At 34.3% G+C, this 8,825-nt stretch overlaps 1 pseudogene; it reads right to left on the bottom strand.

Moving 5' to 3' along the window:
• Positions 1–7,688: 7,688 nt before the first annotated feature.
• On the bottom strand, positions 7,689–8,625 carry LOC141576087 (olfactory receptor 8K1-like; annotated as a pseudogene).
• Positions 8,626–8,825: the final 200 nt, after the last annotated feature.

The raw sequence follows: 8,825 nt of genomic DNA, 5'->3' as shown, positions 1-8,825 counted from the left end.
TAAGCCAATTTTGTGGTAGGAAGAGATGCTGAAAGTACTCAAGTAAGATTCAGATGGCTAAGAAAGGTTGATAAATGCCAAACAATTTTAATGTTTCAAAATATGTTCTGTCAAAATGACATTGCTTGCTGGAAAATTACACAAATAATGTAGTGTATAGAAATTATAATACCAAGTTGAGTTCACTCAAAAGGAGACACTGAGTCAATGCTTTGTGTAACTGTGATTTATTAGGAATTGTACCCAAAATAGTTATTGAGATGAGAGGTGGGACCTAAAAAAAGAAGTAAGCCAAGGAATAGTATAGTGTAAACATCCCATGATAGAAATTTTGGTCAGATTCCATGGAAGATTTCTGGGAAAATGGTAAGTTAAACTTCAGAATTTCTCTGAGTGAGCAAAGGAGACTGAGTATTTATAGCTGACTCTTATACAACTCCTAAACCATAAATGCATGAGTTAATCTGTGCATAACTTACAGTCAGTCCTCCATATCAGCAGTTCCTCTGCATTCCCTAATTCAAACAACCACAGACCTTGTAGTACTGCTGTATTTACCATTGGAAAATATCCATGTGTAAGTGAACCCATGTAGTTTAAACCTCCATTGTTTGAGGGTCCACTGTATACTTCTGCACACGTGTCAGTCATTGACAAAGGGCTGTCCTCCATGGTATGTAAATTTCCAGTAACTTCTCCCTGGCATGCAGGAATTACCACTTCAGGTAACCTGAAGCAGTTCTCCAAAAAAGAGATGTAAGCATTGCCTCTTAAGAGGGGAAATGCACCAGGAGCTGCATACAAATATGTTAAAGAGGTCTTTTGAGGTAGTAGTTTTCAGAGTGCAGTGCTTGACAAGCAGCATGAAGAAAACTTGGTATTGGTTTGCAAACTTGAGAGCTTCTTGGGTGAAATCTAAAACCACCTATATAAGAAGGGAAAGGAGAGACCAAAGAAAGAGGCAGGTCATCCCAGATTGGTTGGTGGCAATTTTAATAAGAAGAGGAATGTGTATATGAGACTTGACTTCAGGTGGCCAAGAAATTCATCAAGTTGTGTACAATAAAGAGGTACAACATTTTGCATGTCAATCACATTCATCATACCTCAAGAAATAGGTTTGAAAAAAGATATATATCATAAATGCCTGAACTGTAAGACTTTTTGAAATATTTTATCTCTTGAAAAAGAATACAATTTAAAAAAAAAGGAAAACTGTTCTCCAGTGAGGAAAGGGAATGAAGCAACAATATAAAAAGAATTGAAGCAATAAAGACCACAATAACTCCTAACATTACTGAGCATTTGTTATTCATTTGCTTCTGACTCCAAACATCATTCTTCCCCTTAATTTCTTTGAATCATGCTCTTATTCATTTCTTTCCTACTCATGACAAGGAATGTTCAAGATTCAGTTAAATTACTTGTCCCTCACCTCTGGATCTACAATTCCAATAATAAGAAAGAGACAAAGGGCTGTAACAAAACATAGGGACAAGATAATTGTAGACTGCAGGAAGCACAGTCAGTAAATTACACATAAATATGCATGAGGATAACCTGGGAGAACTATTTCAAACAGGATATTGAGAGAAGACCTTTCTGAGAGGTGACATTTGAACTGAAACCTAAAGGACAGAAAGGAACCTACTATTGAATAAACCACAGGGCGAACATTCCAGGATTCCAGGCACGAGTGTATTTCTTGAAGATGCTGCTCTGGGGTAAAAAGTAACTAAGTTTTGGAGTTTTTTCTTGCTTGTTTGCTTTTGAGAAGGAATTTAATGGATGCCAGTGTGACTGGAATAATAATGAGGAAATGCAGAATTAGTAGAATCAGATGATGTGGGCCACAATAAATATTTGAATTTTATTCTAAGTGAAATGCAAGGCATTGGTAAATTTTAAGGTAAGTGAATAATATGATCAGCTTTCCATTTTAAAAAAATAACTATTTCTATTATGAAAATAATGAATTAAATGATTGGAACAGGATAGAAATTATGAGCAAAATTTTTAGAACAATTTAAGCAGTTGCTTTAGGAAACCTGGTGAGAAAATTTGTGATATATAGTTATATTCTCAAAAAGGAACATCATGTAAATTTTGGGCAATTGTGTACCCAGTTTTCTTTCACAGGTTATTTTTGTGAAACACACTTTTTTTCATTTTAGCTAATATTATAGAAATAAAACTGATATAAATAATCTCAGTGAGCAAAAATCTATTGTTTCAGTAGTGATATAATTTATTTAAATACAGAAGACCTAAGGACGCCAATTCTAATTTTGAAACATAAATAGCTGGATGATATTTAATGATGTGTTTTCTCCAAAAATGTTATAAATCTTGGAAATAAGCTTTACTTTAAGTAGCATATTACTTGATCATTCATAATGCCCATTGTCTTCCAAAATGAAAGTGAAGTGGCTCAGTTTAAGGTATAGTTTTGGATCTTTTAAATGTTATTTATACAGAAATAAAATAAATATTTTCTACCCACCTCTAATGGAAAATCTGCTTTAGCTTCTTAAAATTTCTGTGGCAGTGAAGGTTGATGGGTCCTCATAAACCACTGAGAGCCCAACTCTGAAGCACTGGACACTCTAGCATCCACAAATTGCCTTCTGCATCCTTTGGGAAGATGTCTTTTGGGATTGGCTCCTTAACAAGATCTCCCTGTAGGAGTTCAACCAGACACCCCTGCAGTCTTATTTTGTGTCAGTCACCTACATTACTGAAGGAAGCTCAACTCCATGACATCAGATTAAAGTGTATTTGTAGAGGTAACTCATTTGCAATCAGAGATTTGTTATTGCAAAAATGCAATATTGAAAAGCGAGAGACCATTGGGCTAATGGTGAAATTGTAACAAACTCCATCTATAAATTATATTTGTATTACGCCACTATCTCTAGTGGGTTTTTTTCCCACTTTTACTTCAAAGACACAAAATCCATACAGTTATTATTTTAAGAAATGGGATAGAGTGGATGTTAAAAGGAAGATGTCGGGAGAGGGTAGAGCTCAGTGGTAGAGCGCATGCTTAGTGTGCAAGAGGTCCTGGGTTCAATCCCCAGCACCTCCATGAAATTAAATAAATAAACCTAATTACCACTCCCTCCACCCCCCCAAAAAAGGAGGATGTGTCCTCCTAAAAATAATCCTCAGTGATAAAAATATTATTTTAATATTTTCTTTATGATTATATTTCAGGTAAGAAAAGGCAGAAGATAACTCCTAGAGAGGAATCAAAACAATATTTAAAAATAAAGCCTTTGTGTCATGTCTATAAATTTCCAGTCACACAAATATATTTTTTAAAGACTAACTGTTTTAGATACACATTCTTGTGTGCTTAAAGACTAACAGAATTATGTAGGAAGAAAACTGGCCTGAAGGAATTCTCTTCTTTGGTGCTTAAATCCTCTTTGCAACAATACTTATTTTTTTGTCATAAGATTTTCCCCTGTAGGCCTTAAATTTAAAGCTGGAAGTGGAAGTATACAGTGAAATGCCATTTATATAGGGTATACATGCATGCACATGGAACAGTGGTGTATACTTTGCAAGAACACAAGAAAACAGATTCACCTTGAATACACTGGGATGGTTACCTCATGGAGGTAGCAGGGACTGAATAAATAAATAAAGATGAGAAATGTATTCGTTTTCTTGGACTGCCATAACCAAACACCACAGACTTGGTGGCTTAAACAACAGAAATATATTTCCTCAGTTCTCGATTCTAGAAGTCCTGGATCAAGAGGCTAGCACATTTGGGATCTTCTGCAAGGCCTGTCTCCCTGGCTTTCAGATAAATGATCAATCATTATTGGATTAGGGCTCACTTTGACAACCCATGTGAACTAATTACTCCTTTAAAGGCCTTGCCCCCAAATACACTTACATTCTGAGATACTTAGTCTTCAACATATGAATTCTGGTGGGACACAATTTAGCCCAGTACAAATTGGAATGAAAAATAAGTAAATAAAAGAGGGGCTTTGCCTGGCCTAAAAGTGATAAGGCATCATGAACTGAGGGGAGTATTTATTCTGGACACCCTGCTCTAGGTTTCAAAACACTTGAAAACATGCACATCTCCAGTGGACAGAAAATGGCTCCTTGAAATCTGTTCTGCAGAAATAATACAAATTATTAAAATCTATAAAAATCTTCACGAGTATTCTTAGTATGGAGGAATGCTGAACATATGTATATGGTTTGGAAATTTATTAAGCTAGGAGCTGAACCTAGTTACCAATATGATGCTTTGTACTTGATAATCTAGTATTTTTCACTTTACCCACACTAGTTGGTGGAGAAATAGTATTTCAGTGTTACTGTAATTTCATTTCTCTGATGACTAAGGATGTTAAACCTTTTTGAATGTGTTTACTTACTATTCATATCTCTTCTGTGAAGTGTTTTTTTCAGGTCCCTTCCCCCATGTTTTTAGGTTGTCTTTTAGTCATTAACTTATAGAGGACATTTGTGTGTATCTTGGAGCCCACTGACTTACTTTGTTTCTTGGCTGATAATCAATTGAATACACACATGTGCACATCTTTTGGACTCTGTACTCTGTTCCATTCCTCTTTGTATCTATTTCTATCATATATTTCTCTACTTTGATTATTATAAATTTATAGTCTTGAAATTGGCCATGTAAGTTTTTTCACTTTGTTCTTCTTTGAAATTGTTTCAGCTGTTCTGGGTCTTCTCTCTGCTAAATGGAAACAGACATAAAGCCGGACATGACCAACCTTGACTTTGTGCCTTGAGCATAGGTCCAGACTTGCCCTCTCACTTCGAGAGTGGTCACATTTAGTAGCAGTTATTAAATTATTTTAATATTAAAATTGATTTTGAACTTAAAATTAAGTCTTATTGAAAGGTATACTTTGGTCTAAATACTGTAGAGTTAACTTAAGGGATGAGTCACTCAGAGGGTGAGGATAAAATATTAAAAAGAGATAATTTTTCCTTTTGGAGACGTCTCTTCCCAACACCTTGAAGTCAGATTGGTTTCCTGTTACATGTGGGAAACTTGAAGTGTTTGAGAAAGTTCCTTCAAGAAAGAGTATACTTTGCTGTCTTAATAGAGGAATAATTAGATAGGAATTGAAGAAATCATTCCAGAGTCAGGAAACCAATCACAAGGACTTTCAGAAATAACTAGGGGTTGAGTGAATGCAATTGAGTCAATAGGGCCTTACAATTATTGCCATTTCAAAATTAATATAAATATATTCCAATTTCCTAACTAAAAGCTTTTGCTGCATCAAGCCATTAATTACATATGTGGTGAATATAAACATAAGAACATGAGAGGTTCTACCTGAGGAAGAGGTGTGAGTGGACAGATGCTAAGGGACTTTTACATAGGTTGGAAGCATTATTTCTAAACTATTCATCATTATAATTATGATGAAATATGTGCTTTGTGGTAATTAAGATTGTGACCTTAGTGAAGTTTAAAAAGAAGGGAACATTTTAGAACCATTCACACTGTATCTACAATATATAATAGCTGCTGTTACTCACCTATTATTGCCACTTTGCAATTTTATCATCACACAATGAAAACGATATGTTAGTAAATATTAGTATCCCTTCTTGAATTTTTTTTAAATCGTGGAATAACAATCTCAGTGCATAATACTTTTTCTTAGTGCTTTATTTTTTTATTTCAAATTATTATGCAAATTTGTAAATCATTTACCCAGCAACACATAGAATGTGGAAGAACCCTTATGAATTTATTTTAGAAATAAAAGCAATCATATATCATGTTATAAGCACAAAGCTATTTATTACAACATTTTTAGTAGTGGCAAAAGAAATAAAAACCTGCAAACAACCAAGTGTCCATCAGTTAAAGAAAGGTCAAATACAAAGTAATTAATCTGGGCTCCACTGTTGTATGCTGGTGTTAAAAATGAAAAAAACAAAAATTAATCTTTATTGGCCAAGAAAAATGCCAACAATGAATTCTCAAGTTAGAAAAGTAAGTTGTAGGGAATATAATGTATTAGGATTTTCTAAAAGTTCTTTCTGTATGAATGATACTGCAGAATGCTATTAATATTAATTAACTGTATTTGTAGATTGTAAAAAGTAATGGAAATGCTGTAATTTGGTAAAGAAATAAATGTGACCAAAAAAGTATTTGCAGTACAATATAAAATATTACTCTAGAAAATAAAATTTATTTATAACAGTAAATACGCTTAGGGACAGGATTGAAAATTACCATAGTAAACAAAATTGATATTTTTGGAGAATGCAATTTTGTATTTCTTTTATTTTGCTTAATTTATGTTTTATTTCTTTTCTATTTAAATTTTAAAAATATTTTCCAGCTTTATAGAGATTATAATTGCTAAATAAAATTTGTATATATTTCCAGTGTACAGTGTGATATTCTGATATATGTATATAAAGGTGATGTGATTATTATAATTAGCTAATTAACATATCCATTACCTCACATAGATATTTTATTTTCTTTTGTGGTGAGAACACTTAAGATGAACTCTCAATAAAGTAAACCACAGTATATTAAAAAAGGGACAAAATTAACAAAATGCATAGATCTGGGATAAAGAGACCCTAGTTCATATTTTGATTTACTTCCCCACAATTTTCTCTCTAAATGCTGACACAGATTGAAGCAAGCATGACTGGGGTAGTGTATATATTTTAAAAACTTTAAAAAGACCATCTCAAACAACAAAGAGAACACTAAGATGTATGGAATCCGTTTATTTGCTGAGTAAGTAAACAATTGGAATAAAGTGTTTTTAGCAGAGTCCATTCAAAATATTGGCTCTGTGTATATACAAGCCCACTAAGAAGACAAAATGGACGTGATAAAAGTGCAATTAACCCTAGAGTGTGTCAGTCATCTCTAATCTTAGTTATGGCTGCTAAAGATTTTCAAAAGATTGATGTCATTTTAGTAAATGACCAGATAACTTACTTTTCTTGTGTTTGCCAAATTCAACTTGTTTGTTGGGAGGCTATAAACCAAAGTTAGCTATAGTTTGATGGTCTATGGGAGACCCAGAGTTAGCCAAAACTTTTCTCATGGTTCTTAATTAAAAAAAAAAAAAACTTCCCAAATGCTCATTCCATCCTTGAGATTAAAACATATGAATGCAATCAGATTGAAAATTCCATTCTGAAGTTCATGCTTTGTTTCTTCTTCAGCTCAGATTCTTGAAGCAGCTCGTTCATGTTGTGTTGTAATCAGAGATTTCATTACTTTCTTGCCTCTTGTCTGACCCACACACTTTTCATGGTCTAATTTTCTTTATATTTAATTTACAGTGACTGCTATAACATACACATTACCAATTTTCTGGTTAATGGTACTCCATGTTGACTATTTAAGGCTTTTTCTTTCACTTCTGCAAGTCAAAATTTGAGCAAAAATTTGGCATAATCTGCCTTATGTCTAAAACAATTTAAGTTCCAATATGACCTTGAAAATTATCTGGCTGCAATATTTATTCAATTGAAGTGGAAAAGAGTACAAGGAGTTTTAAGAGAAAGTGTTTTATTCAGAAAAAGAGAAAAACAATCTCGTAAAACATTCCTACTTTTTGATGGTATAATCAGAGTGACAGGATATTAAACAACAATTGTTGGACCTACTTTTGTAACTGAATATTAAGATATTAATGGGGAATTTTGCATCGATCAGTTAAGGTTCTCTTCAGAGCATCTTTTACTTCTTTGTTCCTCAGGCTATAGGTCAATGGATTCAGCATAGGAATCACTAGGGTGTAAAACACAGAGGCCATTTTATCAATAGCAAAAGCATGGCTGGATTTGGGTTGCAGGTTAATAAACAATAATGTCCCATAGAACACGACCACCACTGTCAGATGGGAACTGCAAGTGGAGAAGGCTTTGTATCTTCCCCCCGTTGAGCTCATTCTGAGAATGGTCACAAGAATAAACATATAATCACAAGAACAATCAAGAGGGAAGAGAGCAAATTGCACCCTGAAAAGATCAAAATGATCAAATGTAACTCATGTGTGTCGGAGCAGAGCAGTCACAGTTAAAGTAACTGATGATGTTAGAGTCACAGGACAACTGAAATAACTTAATGGTGAGAAATAGTGACACAAATGTGCCATGGAGATAGGCAGTAAGTACCAGCCCCCAACACACTTTCTCTGCCATGATGACCCTGTAGAGAAGAGGCTTGCAGATGGCGATGTAGCAATCATAGGCCATTGCTGATAGGATGAACAGTTCAGTGATGATGAAAACCTCAAAGAAGGCTAGCTGGGTGGCACACGAATAGTAGGAAACTGTATTTTTGTGCACCACAAAGTTGACCATCATTTTGGGGCCAATGACAGTGGAGTAACCAAGATCAGTAATCGACAAATGTCTAAGGAAAAAGTATGTGGGAGTATGTAGCGTGGAGTCCAAATGGGTCAGTATAACCATGTCCAGATTGCCCATCACTGTGACCAAGTATATGACTAGGAAGATTCCAAATAGAGGTGCCTGCAGCCCTGGGCTGTCAGTGAGCCCCAGGAGAATAAATTCTGTCACTTTGGATACTGCAGTATGGTTATGTTTCTCCATGTGGTTCATCCTGGTAACCTGTTGTAAAATCAATATTGATTATACTTGAGATGCTATCTTCTAAGAGAATTTAATACATGGTGCATGAGATACAGTCATTTTTCTTTGTCTCAAATTGTAAATAAAGATTCCTCTTCCCATCAGGTCAAAACTGTACACATCTACATTCACACTGCAGTGAAAGGGCCTAATGATTAGCATTTTTGATT

Source organism: Camelus bactrianus, chromosome 36 (assembly GCF_048773025.1).
Source record: "Camelus bactrianus isolate YW-2024 breed Bactrian camel chromosome 36, ASM4877302v1, whole genome shotgun sequence".
In the NCBI taxonomy this organism is placed as follows: Eukaryota; Metazoa; Chordata; class Mammalia; order Artiodactyla; family Camelidae; genus Camelus; species Camelus bactrianus.
Note: the sequence above shows the minus strand (reverse complement) of the source record. Positions and strands in the feature narration are given on the sequence as shown.